The following is a 20,158-nucleotide window of genomic DNA, read 5'->3' on the forward strand; positions in this document are numbered from 1 at the left end:
GCTACGCCTGCAAGTTTCAAAGTGAGTGAGCAGCAAGGAAGGTTGTGTGGAAAACCCATCCTGCTCTCTGTCGCTTCATTCGGTAGTGGTCCAGAGAAAAATGTGTGCCGGAACACGTGCAGCGGTACTAGTAACCACCTGGTAGCGCCAAATGCCAGTGGCGTAGCTAAGAAAGGGGGTGGTCTGCCCCAGGCGGCATGAGTTTTGAGGGCGGCGGCCTCCAACAGCTCTTACCTACCGTCTCGGGCGGTATTAGCAACCCCCCCCCCCTCTAATGCGTTTGCGGCAGAAAACAGAGAAGTGCATCTCTCACCAGCACCCCCAGCCCCACCACCCGCCAACTGCTCTTCACTGCGGCCGCTGCGGGGCAGCACACGCTGGGACTGCTACGAGCGGCCAGGGGGCTAGCTACGCCACTGCCAAATTCATCTCTGTACACTGCGACATCTGACACCCAGCGGAGAATATTTTCACGGCTGCACGTCCTTGAAAAACACAGTCATGTGTAATGGAAGAGAGCACAATCCTACTCTTTCAGGACCTGTAACTCCAATGTATTTCGAAAAAAGTATAGAATTTGCAAATCGATTTATAGCAACTGTCTCTCCCTTTACCCTTGCGTTGTAACTTGGGACTGTATAAGACAAGAGAGTGTAGAAATAATGACAATTGGAAATGAAAAATAACGCTAGGTGCGAGAGCGCGCGCGCGCCACAGCGAGCCATGTGGTTTCAATTATTGCGCCAGTGTCTGAGCACAATAAGCGAACCACATGGCAGCGGTGCGCGTAATAGACACCAATAGGCCATGGGCGGCGCATGCAAAGGTCAATAGCGTGGCCCAAAAGGAAAAGCACAGGCACAAGCGTGTGCGATTCCTAGGGCAGTTTTCATACCCCCTTCAAGAGACCTCTCGTTGCGCGACAGTGACGCGCACTGCCACGCTAGGCGCGAGACCTAAAAAGGGCTTTGAAAATACAGATTTTAGTAATACCCACAATGTGTGCAGTGCGTGTATCTATAACTGTCCTTTAAAAGCACACACTTCACAGCTCAGCTGGTAACTTGTTTAGCTGTCTGTCCCAGCCTCTGTTTCACAGCACAGGGGACTCCCTGCCTTACCTTTCAGCTGAACCCTTTCAACTCTAGGAATTCACCATCCTGGGATGGTTTCTTTTCCTAAACAGTAGGGGAACTATTTTACGAACTTTTAAAAAGTATGGTCATGTTGTGCTCCTCAGATCCTGTCCACTACAATCACTGATGCACACACATACACCCACACTCACACACACAAACACACATGCACACATGTATGCACATACTCAAGCACCAACACTCTCTTACACACACACATACGCTCTCACACACATGCAGACACACACACACATGCACCCCCCACTCACTCTCTCTCACATATACACACCTGCACACACACATACACACACACACATGCACACACACATACACACACACACACACACATGCACACACACATACACTCACACACACATACACACACACATACACACACACACACATGCATACACACATACACTCACACACACATACACACACACACATGCACACACACAGAGGTGGGCGAGTCAATAGATTTACAGGGAGCGCAGAGCCGAGACAGTTGTCTAGCTCAGATCTTAGACCCCGTGCACAAGTTTTTAAACATGAACCATTAGTGCATTAAAAGGTAAGACAATTATCCTGCAAACACAGTACATGGCCCAGATCATTACAGAACAAAATACAGACGATTGAATCAAGCGCAGTAGGTGTGTGTACAACTGGTATTCTGCACTCATATTGTTGAAAGGGCTTTCATACGCAGCACTGAAGAAAAAAGAGTTTGGTTGAAATAAAATATTTGCCTAAGATCACAGAATTTAGGCGGGAAAGTCACAATTTATCCGGGTTTTCTGATTTCACTTTTTACAAATCAGCCAGGAAATGGGTATTTATTTGCCTTTCCTTATGTTACAGCTTTATTTTTTACGTCTTTGTGCATTTTCTGCAGTTTGTATATACGAGGAACTCAACCCAAAGGTATTAGACACATGAGCATTAGTCACTTACACTTTCACATCCATTGTTTTTCTGCAGAGGGAGAGTGAACATTGGGTAGGGGGTTGACTTGGATGTAAGGCCTGGTCAAGCAGCAGTCACAATCCTTGTCAGGGTAAGGCACAAGCGGCCCCACATTTCACAACTCCACCCTCCTGGAGGTGTTCTTTGCAGGAAGTCCCATCTCCCTGCAGATCTTGCTGCCACTTTAAATTCCATCCTTGCAGGTGTGGCTTCAGACACAACAGTCAGGGGAAGAATTTTAAAGAAACATAAAAGAAGGCAATCGAGGACAATGTACACTGGAATTGTTCATAGATATGGGATGGTAGTGTACATCCAATCACAGCGTGGCCAGGCAGCAACCGCAGTCCTTGTCAGGGCGAGGCACAATAACGCCCCAAATTAACCTGTGCACAACCCCCTGGTCACTGGGCACAGAGCTGTCAGGCTTAACTTAGAGGCAATGTGTAAAGTGTAAAGTGCTTGTTAAACACTTCAAAAAAGAAAACAGTGGAAATACCAGAAAAAAGGGCCCCACGCCAGAGTTATGAATCTTTTGTATTAAATCGTTTTTTATTAGTAGAACACTTAATGTGAAAATACAATACAGTGTCGCCTACAACCCAGCGGGCCGGCAGAGACATAGTCAATCCAGGAGGGCAGGCATTGAGATCAAGACTCCCCCTGTCAGGGAAATACACAGCGTGACGCCTACAACCCAACCGCATTGGTAAAGAAAGTTCCACCATGAGCGGATAGTAGCAGAGTCCAGTGTACTGTGGGGAGTGTATGCAGCAACCTACCGGAGCTTGCAACAAACCGTCAAGTGCTATTGAGTCTGCATTTAAAGAGAAAAACAAAAGAACATCGAGAAAAAGAACTGCCTCACACCCACCCTCCACCCCCACCCGTCCCTCTCCGGTGAGCAAAGCAAAGAAAATACAACCTGGCCTGGAAACTAATGGATATGATAACCGACAGTGCCAGGAGGGGTCAAGAGGTCCCTCAAAGATAGATGGCACTACGGGTCGACTTCACCCTCTGGGATCAGTTTCAAAATCCGGAGATGGTTAGGACAGGACAATTTCCGGAATTGAGTGGATAGAATCAATCAATCAATCATTCCATTTGTAAAGTGCGCTATATACCCGTGAGGGTCTCAAGGCGCTGGGGTGGGGGCCTCCGCTACTGCTCGAAGAGCCAGGTCTTGAGAAGTCTTCTGAAGGCCAGCAGGTCTTGGGTCTGCCGTAGGTGGGTGGGGAGGGTGTTCCAGGTCTTGGCGGCGAGGTAGGAGAAGGATCTGCTGCCGGCGGTGGTTTTCCGGATGTGAGGGACTGTGGCGAGGGCGAGGTTGGCAGAGCGGAGGCTGCGGGTCGGGTGTAGAAGCTGAGACGGTCGTTGAGGTATGCTGGTAGAATGGAAATAAAGGGGGCCCAGATCATTGCATATTCCGATTTATTCCCAAGGGTAGCCATTGACAGCCTCTCCATACCTAAAAAATACCATAATTGATGCAACCATTGCGAATGCTCCGGGATCCTGTCTGATTTCCACCCGGCTAACAGTGCCCGGTGTGCAGCATTCAGCGCAAGCGCCATCTGTTTACCTCTGATCGATCTCAAGGGGAAGCTCAGGGTGTTGGTCAGTCCTAAGAGTGTATACGCGAGAAGCGGCCAAAGGCCCCATCTATGTCATCAAGTATTCTCTCCCAGTATCTCGTAAGCTTTGGACAATTCCACAGCATGTGAAGGAGGGTGTCAGGCCTACCGCAGCCGCGCCAGCAGAGACCAGCTATTCTCCACGGCAGGTGAAGGAGGGTTCCAGGGCTACCGCAGCCGCGCCAGCAGAGACCAGCTATTGTCCAGAGCAGGTGAAGGAGGGTGTCAGGCCTACCGCAGCCGCGCCAGCAGAGACCAGCTATTCTCCAGAGCAGGTGAAGGAGGGTGTCAGGCCTACCGCAGCCGCGCCAGCAGAGACCAGCTATTCTCCAGAGCAGGTGAAGGAAGGTGCCAGGCCTACCGCAGCCGCGCCAGCAGAGACCAGCTATTGTCCACAGCAGGTGAAGGAGGGTGTCAGGCCTACCGCAGCCGCGCCAGCAGAGACCAGCTATTGTCCAGAGCAGGTGAAGGAGGGTGTCAGGCCTACCGCAGCCGCGCCAGCAGAGACCAGCTATTCTCCAGAGCAGGTGAAGGAGGGTGTCAGGCCTACCGCAGCCGCGCCAGCAGAGACCAGCTATTCTCCAGAGCAGGTGAAGGAGGGTGCCAGGCCTACCGCAGCCGCGCCAGCAGAGATCAGCTATTGTCCAGAGCAGGTGAAGGAGGGTGTCAGGCCTACCGCAGCCGCGCCTGCAGAGACCAGCTATTGTCCAGAGCAGGTGAAGGAGGGTGTCAGGCCTACCGCAGCCGCGCCAGCAGAGACCAGCTATTCTCCACGGCAGGTGAAGGAGGGTTCCAGGGCTACCGCAGCCACGTCAGCAGAGACCAGCTAATGTCCACAGCAGGTGGAGGGTGTCAGGCCTACCGCAGCCGCGCCAGCAGAGACCAGCTATTCTCCAGAGCAGGTGAAGGAGGGTGCCAGGCCTACCGCAGCCGCCCCAGCAGAGACCAGCTATTCTCCAGAGCAGGTGAAGGAGGGTGCCAGGCCTACCGCAGCCGCGCCAGCAGAGACCAGCTATTGTCCAGAGCAGGTGAAGGAGGGTGTCAGGCCTACCGCAGCCGCGCCAGCAGAGACCAGCTATTGTCCACAGCAGGTGAAGGAGGGTGTCAGGCCTACCGCAGCCGCGCCAGCAGAGACCAGCTATTGTCCACAGCAGGTGAAGGAGGGTGCCAGGCCTACCGCAGCCGCGCCAGCAGAGACCAGCTATTCTCCAGAGCAGGTGAAGGAGGGTGTCAGGGCTACCGCAGCCGAGCCAGCAGAGACCAGCTATTCTCCAGAGCAGGTGAAGGAGGGTGTCAGGCCTACCGCAGCCGCGCCAGCAGAGACCAGCTATTCTCCACAGCAGGTGAAGGAGGGTGTCAGGCCTACCGCAGCCGCGCCAGCAGAGACCAGCTATTCTCCAGAGCAGGGGAAGGAGGGTGTCAGGCCTACCGCAGCCGCGCCAGCAGAGACCAGCTATTCTCCAGAGCAGGTGAAGGAGGGTGTCAGGCCTACCGCAGCCGCGCCAGCAGAGACCAGCTATTCTCCAGAGCAGGTGAAGGAGGGTGTCAGGCCTACCGCAGCCGCGCCAGCAGAGACCAGCTATTCTCCAGAGCAGGTGATGGAGGGTGTCAGGCCTACCGCAGCCGCGCCAGCAGAGACCAGCTATTCTCCAGAGCAGGTGAAGGAGGGTGTCAGGCCTACCGCAGCCGCGCCAGCAGAGACCAGCTATTCTCAAGAGCAGGTGAAGGAGGGTGTCAGGCCTACCGCAGCCGCGCCAGCAGAGACCAGCTATTCTCCAGAGCAGGTGAAGGAGGGTGTCAGGCCTACCGCAGCCGCGCCAGCAGAGACCAGCTATTCTCCAGAGCAGGTGAAGGAGGGTGTCAGGCCTACCGCAGCCGCGCCAGCAGAGACCAGCTATTGTCCAGAGCAGGTGAAGGAGGGTGTCAGGCCTACCGCAGCCGCGCCAGCAGAGACCAGCTATTGTCCAGAGCAGGTGAAGGAGGGTGTCAGGCCTACCGCAGCCGCGCCAGCAGAGACCAGCTATTGTCAACAGCAGGTGAAGGAGGGTGCCAGGCCTACCGCAGCCGCGCCAGCAGAGACCAGCTATTCTCCAGAGCAGGTGAAGGAGGGTGTCAGGGCTACCGCAGCCGAGCCAGCAGAGACCAGCTATTCTCCAGAGCAGGTGAAGGAGGGTGTCAGGCCTACCGCAGCCGCGCCAGCAGAGACCAGCTATTCTCCACAGCAGGTGAAGGAGGGTGTCAGGCCTACCGCAGCCGCGCCAGCAGAGACCAGCTATTCTCCAGAGCAGGGGAAGGAGGGTGTCAGGCCTACCGCAGCCGCGCCAGCAGAGACCAGCTATTCTCCAGAGCAGGTGAAGGAGGGTGCCAGGCCTACCGCAGCCACGTCAGCAGAGACCAGCTATTGTCCACAGCAGGTGAAGGAGGGTGTCAGGCCTACCGCAGCCGCGCCAGCAGAGACCAGCTATTGTCCAGAGCAGGTGAAGGAGGGTGTCAGGCCTACCGCAGCCGCGCCAGCAGAGACCAGCTATTCTCCAGAGCAGGTGAAGGAGGGTGTCAGGGCTACCGCAGCCACGTCAGCAGAGACCAGCTATTCTCCAGAGCAGGTGAAGGAGGGTGCCAGGCCTACCGCGGCCGCGCCAGCAGAGACCAGCTATTCTCCAGAGCAGGTGAAGGAGGGTGTCAGGCCTACCGCAGCCGCGCCAGCAGAGACCAGCTATTCTCCAGAGCAGGTGAAGGAGGGTGTCAGGCCTACCGCAGCCGCGCCAGCAGAGACCAGCTATTCTCCAGAGCAGGTGAAGGAGGGTGCCAGGCCTACCGCAGCCGCGTCAGCAGAGACCAGCTATTCTCCAGAGCAGGTGAAGGAGGGTGCCAGGCCTACCGCGGCCGCGCCAGCAGAGACCAGCTATTCTCCAGAGCAGGTGAAGGAGGGTGTCAGGCCTACCGCAGCCGCGCCAGCAGAGACCAGCTATTCTCCAGAGCAGGTGAAGGAGGGTGTCAGGCCTACCGCAGCCGCGCCAGCAGAGACCAGCTATTCTCCAGAGCAGGTGAAGGAAGGTGTCAGGCCTACCGCAGCCACGCCAGCAGAGACCAGCTATTCTCCACAGCAGATGAAGGAGGGTGCCAGGCCTACCGCAGCCGCGCTAGCAGAGACCAGCTATTCTCCAGAGCAGGTGAAGGAGGGTGTCAGGCCTACCGCGGCCGCGCCAGCAGAGACCAGCTATTCTCCAGAGCAGGTGAAGGAGGGTGCCAGGCCTACCGCAGCCGCGCCAGCAGAGACCAGCTATTCTCCAGAGCAGGTGAAGGAGGGTGTCAGGCCTACCGCAGCCACGTCAGCAGAGACCAGCTATTCTCCAGAGCAGGTGAAGGAGGGTGTCAGGGCTACCGCAGCCGCGCCAGCAGTGACCAGCTATTCTCCAGAGCAGGTGAAGGAGGGTGTCAGGCCTACCGCAGCCGCGCCAGCAGAGACCAGCTATTGTCCAGAGCAGGTGAAGGAGGGTGCCAGGCCTACCGCAGCCGCGCCAGCAGAGACCAGCTATTCTCCAGAGCAGGTGAAGGAGGGTGTCAGGCCTACCGCAGCCGCGCCAGCAGAGACCAGCTATTCTCCAGAGCAGGTGAAGGAGGGTGTCAGGCCTACCGCAGCCGCGCCAGCAGAGACCAGCTATTGTCCAGAGCAGGTGAAGGAGGGTGTCAGGCCTACCGCAGCCGCGCCAGCAGAGACCAGCTATTCTCCAGAGCAGGTGAAGGAGGGTGTCAGGCCTACCGCAGCCGCGCCAGCAGAGACCAGCTATTCTCCAGAGCAGGGGAAGGAGGGTGCCAGGCCTACCGCAGCCGCGCCAGCAGAGACCAGCTATTGTCCAGAGCAGGTGAAGGAGGGTGCCAGGCCTACCGCAGCCGCGCCAGCAGAGACCAGCTATTCTCCAGAGCAGGGGAAGGAGGGTGCCAGGCCTACCGCAGCCGCGCCAGCAGAGACCAGCTATTGTCCAGAGCAGGTGAAGGAGGGTGCCAGGCCTCCCGCAGCCGCGCCAGCAGAGACCAGCTATTCTCCAGAGCAGGTGAAGGAGAATGTCAGGCCTACAGCAGCCGCGCCAGCAGAGACCAGCTATTCTCCAGAGCAGGTGAAGGAGGGTGTCAGGCCTACCGCAGCCGCGCCAGCAGAGACCAGCTATTCTCCAGAGCAGGTGAAGGAGGGTGCCAGGCCTACCGCAGCCGCCCCAGCAGAGACCAGCTATTCTCCAGAGCAGGTGAAGGAGGGTGCCAGGCCTACCGCAGCCGCGCCAGCAGAGACCAGCTATTGTCCAGAGCAGGTGAAGGAGGGTGCCAGGCCTACCGCAGCCGCGCCAGCAGAGACCAGCTATTCTCCAGAGCAGGTGAAGGAGGGTGCCAGGCCTACCGCAGCCGCGCCAGCAGAGACCAGCTATTGTCCAGAGCAGGTGAAGGAGGGTGTCAGGCCTACCGCAGCCGCGCCAGCAGAGACCAGCTATTCTCCAGAGCAGGTGAAGGAGGGTGCCAGGCCTACCGCAGCCGCGCCAGCAGAGACCAGCTATTGTCCAGAGCAGGTGAAGGAGGGTGTCAGGCCTACCGCAGCCGCGCCAGCAGAGACCAGCTATTCTCCAGAGCAGGTGAAGGAGGGTGCCAGGCCTACCGCAGCCGCGCCAGCAGAGACCAGCTATTGTCCAGAGCAGGTGAAGGAGGGTGTCAGGCCTACCGCAGCCGCGCCAGCAGAGACCAGCTATTGTCCACAGCAGGTGAAGGAGGGTGTCAGGCCTACCGCAGCCGCGCCAGCAGAGACCAGCTATTGTCCACAGCAGGTGAAGGAGGGTGTCAGGCCTACCGCAGCCGCGCCAGCAGAGACCAGCTATTCTCCAGAGCAGGTGAAGGAGGGTGTCAGGCCTACCGCAGCCGCGCCAGCAGAGACCAGCTATTCTCCAGAGCAGGTGAAGGAGGGTGTCAGGCCTACCGCAGCCGCGCCAGCAGAGACCAGCTATTCTCCAGAGCAGGTGAAGGAGGGTGTCAGGCCTACCGCAGCCGCGCCAGCAGAGACCAGCTATTCTCCAGAGCAGGTGAAGGAGGGTGTCAGGCCTACCGCAGCCGCACCAGCAGAGACCAGCTATTCTCCAGAGCAGGTGAAGGAGGGTGTCAGGCCTACCGCAGCCGCGCCAGCAGAGACCAGCTATTCTCCAGAGCAGGTGAAGGAGGGTGTCAGGCCTACCGCAGCCGCGCCAGCAGAGACCAGCTATTCTCCAGAGCAGGTGAAGGAGGGTGTCAGGCCTACCGCTGCCGCGCCAGCAGAGACCAGCTATTCTCCAGAGCAGGTGAAGGAGGGTGTCAGGCCTACCGCAGCCGCGTCAGCAGAGACCAGCTATTCTCCAGAGCAGGTGATGGAGGGTGTCAGGCCTACCGCAGCCGCGCCAGCAGAGACCAGCTATTCTCCAGAGCAGGTGAAGGAGGGTGTCAGGCCTACCGCAGCCGCGCCAGCAGAGACCAGCTATTCTCCAGAGCAGGTGATGGAGGGTGTCAGGCCTACCGCAGCCGCGCCAGCAGAGACCAGCTATTCTCCAGAGCAGGTGAAGGAGGGTGTCAGGCCTACCGCAGCCGCGCCAGCAGAGACCAGCTATTCTCCAGAGCAGGTGAAGGAGGGTGTCAGGCCTACCGCAGCCGCGCCAGCAGAGACCAGCTATTCTCCAGAGCAGGTGAAGGAGGGTGTCAGGCCTACCGCAGCCGCGCCAGCAGAGACCAGCTATTGTCCAGAGCAGGTGAAGGAGGGTGTCAGGCCTACCGCAGCCGCGCCAGCAGAGACCAGCTATTCTCCAGAGCAGGTGAAGGAGGGTGCCAGGCCTACCGCAGCCGCGCCAGCAGAGACCAGCTATTGTCCAGAGCAGGTGAAGGAGGGTGTCAGGCCTACCGCAGCCGCGCCAGCAGAGACCAGCTATTCTCCAGAGCAGGTGAAGGAGGGTGCCAGGCCTACCGCAGCCGCGCCAGCAGAGACCAGCTATTGTCCAGAGCAGGTGAAGGAGGGTGTCAGGCCTACCGCAGCCGCGCCAGCAGAGACCAGCTATTGTCCACAGCAGGTGAAGGAGGGTGTCAGGCCTACCGCAGCCGCGCCAGCAGAGACCAGCTATTGTCCACAGCAGGTGAAGGAGGGTGTCAGGCCTACCGCAGCCGCGCCAGCAGAGACCAGCTATTCTCCAGAGCAGGTGAAGGAGGGTGTCAGGCCTACCGCAGCCGCGCCAGCAGAGACCAGCTATTCTCCAGAGCAGGTGAAGGAGGGTGTCAGGCCTACCGCAGCCGCGCCAGCAGAGACCATCTATTCTCCAGAGCAGGTGAAGGAGGGTGTCAGGCCTACCGCAGCCGCGCCAGCAGAGACCAGCTATTCTCCAGAGCAGGTGAAGGAGGGTGTCAGGCCTACTGCAGCCGCACCAGCAGAGACCAGCTATTCTCCAGAGCAGGTGAAGGAGGGTGTCAGGCCTACCGCAGCCGCACCAGCAGAGACCAGCTATTCTCCAGAGCAGGTGAAGGAGGGTGTCAGGCCTACCGCAGCCGCGCCAGCAGAGACCAGCTATTCTCCAGAGCAGGTGAAGGAGGGTGTCAGGCCTACCGCTGCCGCGCCAGCAGAGACCAGCTATTCTCCAGAGCAGGTGAAGGAGGGTGTCAGGCCTACCGCAGCCGCGTCAGCAGAGACCAGCTATTCTCCAGAGCAGGTGATGGAGGGTGTCAGGCCTACCGCAGCCGCGCCAGCAGAGACCAGCTATTCTCCAGAGCAGGTGAAGGAGGGTGTCAGGCCTACCGCAGCCGCGCCAGCAGAGACCAGCTATTCTCCAGAGCAGGTGATGGAGGGTGTCAGGCCTACCGCAGCCGCGCCAGCAGAGACCAGCTATTCTCCAGAGCAGGTGAAGGAGGGTGTCAGGCCTACCGCAGCCGCGCCAGCAGAGACCAGCTATTCTCCAGAGCAGGTGAAGGAGGGTGTCAGGCCTACCGCAGCCGCGCCAGCAGAGACCAGCTATTCTCCAGAGCAGGTGAAGGAGGGTGTCAGGCCTACCGCAGCCGCGCCAGCAGAGACCAGCTATTCTCCAGAGCAGGTGAAGGAGGGTGTCAGGCCTACCGCAGCCGCGCCAGCAGAGACCAGCTATTCTCCAGCATCCTGGCCCGTAGACTGAACCCTCTCATGCCTGATTTGATCGATCCAGATCAGTCCAGCTTCATCCCAGGTCGGCAATGCGGGGACAATACTAAACGGATTTGTCACTTGATTGACAAAGTGCAACGCTCTAAGGAAGAGGCTCTACCCTTGGCGATCGATGCAGCGAAGGCATTCGACTGTGTGCACTGGCCATACCTCTTTGCCACTATCAAACACTTAGGACTAGGGGCTAGGTTCTGAAAGTGGGTGGCGAGCATATATAGCGCTCCTTCAGCGGCAGTCAGGGCCAACGGCTTGCTCTCAAGCACTTTCCCGGTGGGAAGGGAGACCAGGCAGGGATGCCCTCTCTCCCTCCTACTTTTCGCTTTGGATATAGAGCCTTTCGCTCAACAACTCCGAGACAACCCATCCAAGCACGGTGTCCCGTCTGGGTCAGATCGCCATCTCATCAGCCTTTACGCTGACAATGTCATTTTCTCCGGGCCCACCCCCTTACTTCACTACCAGGGATACTGGATGATCTGCAGGCCTTTAGCCAGGTCTCAGGCTTCAAAATAAATATGCAGAAGTCCCAAGTGCTCAATCTTATCAAAGTTATGAATTGTTAAAGAATAAAGTGTAAAATAGTGCCAAAAATCACAAAGTGCCAATGGCGGCTATCTGGTTGTGCTGGATTTGGTTAAAGTCAAAATTCCAGGCTAACCACGATGGAGCACAGGTGAGGTACAGTCCTAGATTAGTCCTGCTGAAGTTTTACTTTCACAAGTTCTTTGCTAAGAGTCCCGTTAGCGTTGGAGAGGGCTACGGGGAGCAAGGGGTGCATCACAGGAAGCTGTTGTTGTGGTGTGAATAGCAGGGCAGGCATCGCGGAACGGCTAGCTGGAGCTTTACATTGGCTTTCCCCGAGAGTGGTCAATGCTGCAGTATGAAGAGACGGGCTGACAGCGCCTTGCACTGGTTTTCGGTGGGATTGGTGTGGCCTCGATGTGAACGTGTTCGTTTGCAGTCGCTAAGGTCCCAAAAGCTTGATTTGAGCACCCTTGATCCATACCATGCGCCCAATACCTGAGAGGCACCACTTAGGGGTCAGAATCTCACTGCAGCTGGGTCCAGGAGCTGTTTGGGGAGCCTTTTATGTTTCTGAGGCTCAGACCAATAGGATGGCAGACTAGCCCTTGCAGTAACTCTGGTTCCTGGGTACAAGATGAAGTTGTCAGACCAGTACTTCTTCCCCGGCAAGAGGGCAGCAGGTCAGCACCGCATGGCAGCAGTCCTTCAGAGCAGCAGTCCAGCAGAGTGGCAGTCCTTATAGCAGCCCCGCAGCCCTTCATCCTTGCAGAGTATCCACAGGTCCAGAAGTCTACTGAAGTGGTGGTGTCTGGAGTCCAGCATTTATACACAGTTGTGCCTTTGAAGTGGGGAGAAGATTCTAGAGGCATGCCTTTGAAGTGAACAGATGCCCTGTCTTCGTGGCGCTGGCTCCAGACTAACTACAGGGGTTACAAGACACAGCCTTTTGTGTGGAGACAAGATACAGCCCATTCAAGTGGACGTGGGGCTGTGCACAACTCCTCCCTCACATCCTGCAAGTGATGTTCCATCCAGTCACACTTAAGGCCTCCATTGTGTGTGGCTGCTCAGGAGGAATACACAAATCCCAACTGTCAGCTACATCCAATCACGTGACCCAGAGACGAGCTGCAAGCACCAAGTGGCTAAGGCTTGAAATTGCCAACTTTACCATAAGTTAGGATTTTATATTCCAATTCCAGAGACACCAATTAACTGGTGGCCTGTTCCAATAATTTGAAAATAACACTTATAAAATGTAATAAGGTAATGCTAATGTTATCCTATAGGAGAGGTAGGCCTTACATTAGTGAAAAAAGAATATGAGTTTTTCATTACCAGGACGTATAAAACTCCTTGCCCTCAGGGCTCCTCTGGCCCTACCCTACGGGTGACTTATTTGTATTAAAAAGGAAGGTTTGGCTTGGCCACAGGTGTATTTTGCCAGGTCGGAATGGCGCACACACACAGGCTGCAATGGCAGGCCTCAGACATGTTTAAATGGCAAAATCAGTGCAACAGACCCACTAGTAGCATTTTATGTACAGGCCCCGGGCACATGTAGTGCACTTCACTACGGACAGAAAAGTAAATTAAGTATGCCAATTGGGTATAAACCAATGTTATCATGTTTTAAGGAAAGAGCACAAGCACGTTAACACTGATTGGTACTGGTAAAGCGTGCAGAATCCTAAGGCCAGCAAAAACGAAATCAACAAAAACAGGAGGGCTGAAGGCGAAAAAGCCAGGAGAGGACAACTGCAATGTTTCCAGGTCTAACAGGGAGATTAAGTGATTTGCCTGGAAACACAAGATGTTGAGCCAACGCCGGAACTCGAACCTGATTTGCTGCTCTGGCTGTAGCGCCACATCCTGGGTAGAGGAAGGCAGGCCGGTAGAAGCCAAGTGAAAGCTCAGCTCGTTACAGGTTCAAGGTTACCTCGAGCTGAGCCAGGGCCGGGCGTCAGGCTTCAATCTTGCTCACGCTTTCAGTGGCTCACCCATTTCTACACATACACTCTCTCTTGCGCACACACACACCCACACGCACTTGCTCTCTCACACACTCACCCACACAACATAACACTCATGAACACACACACGTGCTTACTCTCTCACACACTCATATACACGCACACATTCTTTCTCACACGCACATACAGAGTCAAAGATGCCCATTCTACCTCTCTCTCCCCTCTCACGCACACAATCCCCCCACACACAAAAGCACACTCACACATACACACCCACACACACAGACACACACACACACACACACACTCACATTCTCTCTCTTTCTTCTATCTCCTTTCTTCTATATCTGTCTATCTGTTTCTGTCTCTCTCTTCTGTTTCTTCTCTTTCTCTTTCTCTTCTCTGTCTCTCTGTCTCTCTCCCTCTTTAACTCTTTTCTCTCCTCTCTCTCTCTATCTATCTCTTTGTTTTACTCTCTCTTTTAGAACGTGTAGAAACTGGCCTGAGGCTGAGACATTGGATTCTGATTAGTAACAGTAACGTGCATGTCACAATCTCCCTGACATATTTTCCATATGCTGTCACTCTACTTTCTTTCACTCTCTCTCTCTCTCTCTCTACCTATCTCCCCTGCATGTTACATTCTCTCTGATGTATGTTCCACTCTCTCTGTAACTCTCTCTGTAACTCTCTCTGTAACTTTCTCTCGCTTTCACTTCTCTCTCCCTCTCTCTCACGTCTCTACCCCTTTCTCTCTCTCTATTCTGTCTCTCCCTTTTGCTCTCTCTCTGCCTCTCTCTCTGTCTCTCTCTTTCCATCTCTCTCTCCCTCTCATTGTTTCTTTAACTCTCTCTCTCACTTCTCTCTCCCACTCTCTTACTTCTCTCTTCCTCCCTCACACTTCTCTCGCTCACCTTCCATCTCTCTGTCTGTCTCCCTCTGGCTCTCCCGCTCTCACTCTCTCTCCCTCTCTCTCTCTCTCTTCTTTCTCTCTCTCCCTCTCTATCCGTCTCTCTAGCTCTCTCTATCCATCGTTCTCTCTTTCTCTGACTCACTCGCTCTTTGTTCACTTCTCTCCCGCTATCTTACCTCTCTCTTCCTCCCTCTCACTACTATCTCCCTCTCTCTCTCTCACTCTCTGTCTGTCTTTCTCTCTCTCTTCGTCTCTCTCTCTCTCTCTCTCTCTCTGTCTCTGTCTGTCTCTCTGTCTTTCTCTCTGCCTCTCTCCCTAGCTCTCGCTCTCTGTCTCTCTCCTCTCGCTGTCTCTCTCCTTCCCTCTATATCTCTCTCCCTCTCTCGCTTTCTCTCTCACTTCTCTCTTTTCTCTCTGTCTCTCTCTCTCTCTCTCTCCCCATCTTTCTCTTTCTCTCTCTCTCTCTTGCTTCTCTCGTCTTTCTTCTTTCTCTGACCCTCTCTCTGCCTCTCTCTCTCTCTCTCCATCTCTCTCTCGCTTCTCTCTTCTCTCTTCTATCGCTCTTGCCCTCTCTTTTTCTCTTTTCCCCTCTCTCTCTGTCTCTCTCTCTCCAGCTCTCGATCTCCGTCTCGCTCTCCCTCTCTCTCCTGTCTCTCTGTTTCTTTCTCCTTCTCTCCTTAGCCCTTGCTCCCTCGCTCTCTCTCTCCCTCCCTCTCTCTGACCCTTTCTCTCACCCTCTCTCTCTCCTTCTCTCTCTAATTTCTCCTCTCTCCTATCGCCTCTCTCTCCCCCTCTTTCTCCTCTCTCTGTCTGAGTCTCTCCCTCTCTCTCCTTCTCTCTCTCTCCCGCTCTCTCTTTCTCTCTCTCTGTCTCTCTTTCTCTCTTTCTCTCTATCTCCTTCACTCTCTCTCTCTTCTTTCTCTCTTTCCCTTTCTATCCGTCTCTCTATCTCTCTCTCTCTCCATCGCTCTCTGTTTCTCTGACTCACTCTCTCTTTCTCACTTCTCTCTCCTGCTCTCTTACTTTTCTCTTCCTGCCTCTCACTTCTATCTCCCTCTCTCTCTCTCACTCTCTGTCTGTCTCTTTCTCTCTCTATATATATCAATCAACATAAGAGTGTCACTAATTGCAGGAACCAGATGCTAAGGTAAAAAATTCAGAGAAATCATAGAATTTCTAGCATCAGAGGAGACTGTTAGTACAGTGGGAAAAATAGAGTGCACGTGCTCAGAGAGAACTAAAAGGACCCTCAGGCCCCAGCTGAAAGCTGGTAGCCAGTTGTCTTCATTGGGTCCCCAATAGTTGCAGAGAAAATGAAAAGTGCATTAAAAAGAGTATGGACTACTCCTCAAAACTATTTTAATGAGAGGGTAGCTCTAACTCTGTTAAAACCAGTGCAAAAAAATAAGGACTGCTAAGTGGTTGTGTAAGTTTGAACCAATAAGTCCTATTAATGGTGCAACAAGAAATATTAATACTAAGATGTGGTCAACATGTTTCTGCTAATCGAGCATACAGTCAGCTCAGCATTCGTCAGGACCAGGAAAAAAAAACACATTCCTACTCACTCGTGGACACCCCTTAAAGTGTCCAGACCTATGGAGTAGAAAAAAGAACTAATACGACCTGATTTGTCGAAGTCCTTTATGGAGATATCTTCCCAAAGTCTCTCCTCATTATGGGAGACTTGAAAATATCTGAAAATGTAAACATACAAACAAAAGCGCCTAAATTGTGAGCTCTTATGAAAGGTATCCGAAACATCATTTGGTTTTGGTGATCTCTGTTCATGTGCATAACCCTAGTATGGCCTCATAATTTGCTCTTATATTTACTCATAGGCAAATGCAATACAACAATATATACATGTTTAAGACTGTTGGAAAAACACATGTTTTTATGTAGTGTCCATTATTATCAGCCTAGAGGTAAACGTGTTAACTGAATCTATTACACGTTAAAGTTCACAGCTCATTATAACTGTTAGTAAATAGTGCTCGTCAAGATTGTTGACAACTGGGATGTCAAACATAAGTTAAAAGAAAGAAAGAAAAAAAGAAAGAAGGAAAGATTGATTGGATCCGCGAAGGTAACGACTTTTCGGGTTTTGACTCGAACTTCTAATCCATCACGCGTGTAAATAGACAGGCGCCTTTAAGATACTGACGTCGCAACGCTGGTCATGTGACCGCTAGTGACGCTGTTCGTGTTTTTTCACTTCCTACTTTTTAGCCCACAGAATCAATGCTGCGTTTGTAGATACGGGCGGCGGATGTGGCTGCTGTAGGTTCTCTAGCGGGGAGCCGTTCAGAAAGAAGTAAGTTCTTTGACGCTATATAAACGAGGTCTATTGTACACTGAGGCCAGTAAGGGCACAACAGACGATCTGATCTTTATTTAATTTTCAGACAAGTCTGGGCGTGAAGATTTCCTCCTGCCGCCAAGCCCATGGTGATTACTACACCACGATATCGTGTGAGTTTTTGTGTGTCTTGTTCCCTCTCGAAGAGCATGTAGGGCTAATGATGCACTCCATTCACGCAAAGGTGTTTTTCTTTTTTTCTTTCTTTCTTTTAACTTATGTTTGACATCCCAGTTGTCAACAATCTTGACGAGCACTATTTACTAACAGTTATAATGAGCTGTGAACTTTAACGTGTAATAGATTCAGTTAACACGTTTACCTCTAGGCTGATAATAATGGACACTACATAAAAACATGTGTTTTTCCAACAGTCTTAAACATGTATATATTGTTGTATTGCATTTGCCTATGAGTAAATATAAGAGCAAATTATGAGGCCATACTAGGGTTATGCACATGAACAGAGATCACCAAAACCAAATGATGTTTCGGATACCTTTCATAAGAGCTCACAATTTAGGCGCTTTTGTTTGTATGTTTACATTTTCAGATATTTTCAAGTCTCCCATAATGAGGAGAGACTTTGGGAAGATATCTCCATAAAGGACTTCGACAAATCAGGTCGTATTAGTTCTTTTTTCTACTCCATAGGTCTGGACACTTTAAGGGGTGTCCACGAGTGAGTAGGAATGTGTTTTTTTTTCCTGGTCCTGACGAATGCTGAGCTGACTGTATGCTCGATTAGCAGAAACATGTTGACCACATCTTAGTATTAATATTTCTTGTTGCACCATTAATAGGACTTATTGGTTCAAACTTACACAACCACTTAGCAGTCCTTATTTTTTTGCACTGGTTTTAACAGAGTTAGAGCTACCCTCTCATTAAAATAGTTTTGAGGAGTAGTCCATACTCTTTTTAATGCACTTTTCATTTTCTCTGCAACTATCAGGGACCCAATGAAGACAACTGGCTACCAGCTTTCAGCTGGGGCCTGAGGGTCCTTTTAGTTCTCTCTGAGCACGTGCACTCTATTTTTCCCACTGTACTAACAGTCTCCTCTGATGCTAGAAATTCTATGATTTCTCTGAATTTTTTACCTTAGCATCTGGTTCCTGCAATTAGTGACACTCTTATGTTGATTGATATATGTATCTACAAGGGGTATGAGAGTGTTCTTTCGACCCTTTCTCTCCTGTTATTCAAATTTATTTTTTCTTTCTCTCTCTCTTCATCTCTATCTTTCTCTCTCTCTCCATCTCTGTCTTTCTCTCTCTCTGTGTCCCTCTCTCTCTGCCTCTCTCCCTAGCTCTCGCTCTGTCTCTTTCATCTCTTTGTCTCTCTCCTTCTCTCTATCTCTCTCTCTTTCTCTCTCACTTCTCTCTTCTCTCTCTGTCTCTCTATCAGTCTCTGTGTCTCTGTCTATATCTCTCTCGCTCCCCATCTTTCTCTTTATCTCTCTTTCTGTTGTGCTTCTCTGGTCTTTCTACTTTCTCTGGCCCTCTCTCTGTCTTTCTCTCTCCATTTCCCTTTTTCTCTTTCTCTTTCTCTTTCTCTCTTCTACCACTCTCGCACTCGCACTCTCTTTTTCTTTCTTTCTCTCTCTCGCTTCTCTCTTTTACCCTCTCTCTCTGTCTCTCTCTCCCTCTCTCTCTCCATTTCTCTCTCCCTCTCTCTCTTCTCTCTCTGTTTCTCTCTCCCTCTCTCCTTAGCCCTTGCTACCTCTCTCTCACCCTCTCTCTCTCCTCTCTCTCTCTCTCCTATCTTCTCTCTCTCCCCCTCTTTCTCCCCTCTCTGTCTCAGTCTCTCCCTCTCTTTCCTTCTCTCTTTCTCCTGCCCTTTCTTTATCGATCTCACTCTCTCTCCCCCTCTCTCTCCGTCTCTCTATCTCTCTGCCCCTCTCCATAGCTTTCTCTCTGTCTCTCGTCTCTTCCTGTCTCTTTATTTCTCTTTCTCCCTCTCTCTCTTTCTCTCTTGCTTCTCTCTCTGTCTCTCGCTCTGTCTCTTTCTCTCTCTCCCTTTCTGCCCATATTTCTATCTCTCTCTCTTCTTTCTCTCCCCTCTCTCTTCTCTCCTCACTCTCTCTCCGGCTCTTTCTTTCTCTCTGTCTCCCGCTCGCTTCTCTCTTCTCTCTTCTATCGCTCTCTCCCTCTCTTTTTCTTTCTCTCTCTTGCTTCTCTCTTTTCTCTCACCTCTCTCTCTCTGTCTCTCTCTCCTTCTCTCCCTCTCTCTCTCTCTCTCTTCTCTCTCTCTCTCTCTCTCTCACTCACTCTGTTTCTCTCGCCTTAGCCCTTGCTCCCTCTCTCCCTCTCTCTCTCTCTTTCTCTCTTTCTCTCTCTCTCTCTCACTTCTCGTCTCTCCTATCTTCTCTCTCTCTCCCTCTTTCGCCTCTCTCTGTCTCTCCCTCTCTCTCTCTCTCCCTCTCTCTCTCTCTCTCTCTCTCTCTCTCCCCTGTGTAATGATTTCTTGCCAGCTTCTCTCAGGCTCTTTTCAGACAACACACAGAGCCCTCCACGCTTGGATGATTCTGAAGTGTTTGTTTACCTTTTTCTATGCAGTGCTTGTGCAGATAAAACAAGTCACTGTTTGCACAACACATTCAAAGTGATTTATGTAAATATCAAAACAAAAATACATTCAAGTGGCTAATGAAAAGAGTTAAGATTAAACTTCATGAGCCCAGTACTGTTTACGCTGGAACCTGACCCCTGGAGCTGTGACCCATACACTGACCACATCTCTGCAGCAGAGATGTCAAACCATAAACTATTGTTTTATTTATTTAATTGTATTTTGTTTTATTTACTGATTTTTATATAGTGCAAAACTGACCCTTCAGGGTATCAGAGCGCTGTACATATAGTGAACAGATCATACAAACACGAGAAAAGACAAAGAGGCAAATAAAGGAAGAAAAAACAATACAGATGCAGAGGAAGGGGCCTGATGGCTAATGCGGTCAACCTCAAATCTGGGGAGCCGGGTTTGAGTCTTGGCAACGACGCTCAACATCCTGTGATTCTGGGCAAATCACTTAATCTCCCCGCGCCTCACAAAAATGAATGTGTCCTTGTGTAACGCAGCTGGTGCTATGTAAAGCGATGAGTCCAGTATGATGCTGAGGTTGCGGGCGTGGTCCGTCGGGACTTGGGGGGGTCGCAGAGCGGCTGGCCCCAAGAGTCATCTGAGGCTGAAGGGGAGGGTCTCAGGATAAGTACTTCAGTCTTGTCCAAGTTGAGCTTGAGGCAGCTGTCTTTCATCCAGGTGGCAACGGCCTTCATTCTGCTGTGGAAGTTGGGTCTGGTGGTTGTGGGTTTGTTGGTGAGGGAGAGGGTCAGGTGGGTGTCATTGGCGTAGGAGACAGGGTTGAGTCTGTTGCTTCTGACGATGGCTGGAAGGGGTGTATTGGAGTTCTGGACTTTTTGGTTCCGTCCAGAGGTGTCAGGGATAACACCCGAAG

At 52.5% G+C, this 20,158-nt stretch overlaps 1 protein-coding gene across 1 annotated transcript in view; it reads left to right on the plus strand.

The window, feature by feature from the left end:
- The window catches only part of LOC147672491 (anion exchange protein 3-like), a 392,095-nt gene that overhangs the window by 15,710 nt on the left and 356,227 nt on the right, over positions 1 to 20,158 (plus strand). The gene's annotated exons all lie outside the window — the stretch shown is intronic.

The sequence above is a fragment of the Lissotriton vulgaris genome, unplaced genomic scaffold (genome assembly GCF_964263255.1).
Source record: "Lissotriton vulgaris unplaced genomic scaffold, aLisVul1.2 SCAFFOLD_1073, whole genome shotgun sequence".
Taxonomy (NCBI): Eukaryota; Metazoa; Chordata; class Amphibia; order Caudata; family Salamandridae; genus Lissotriton; species Lissotriton vulgaris.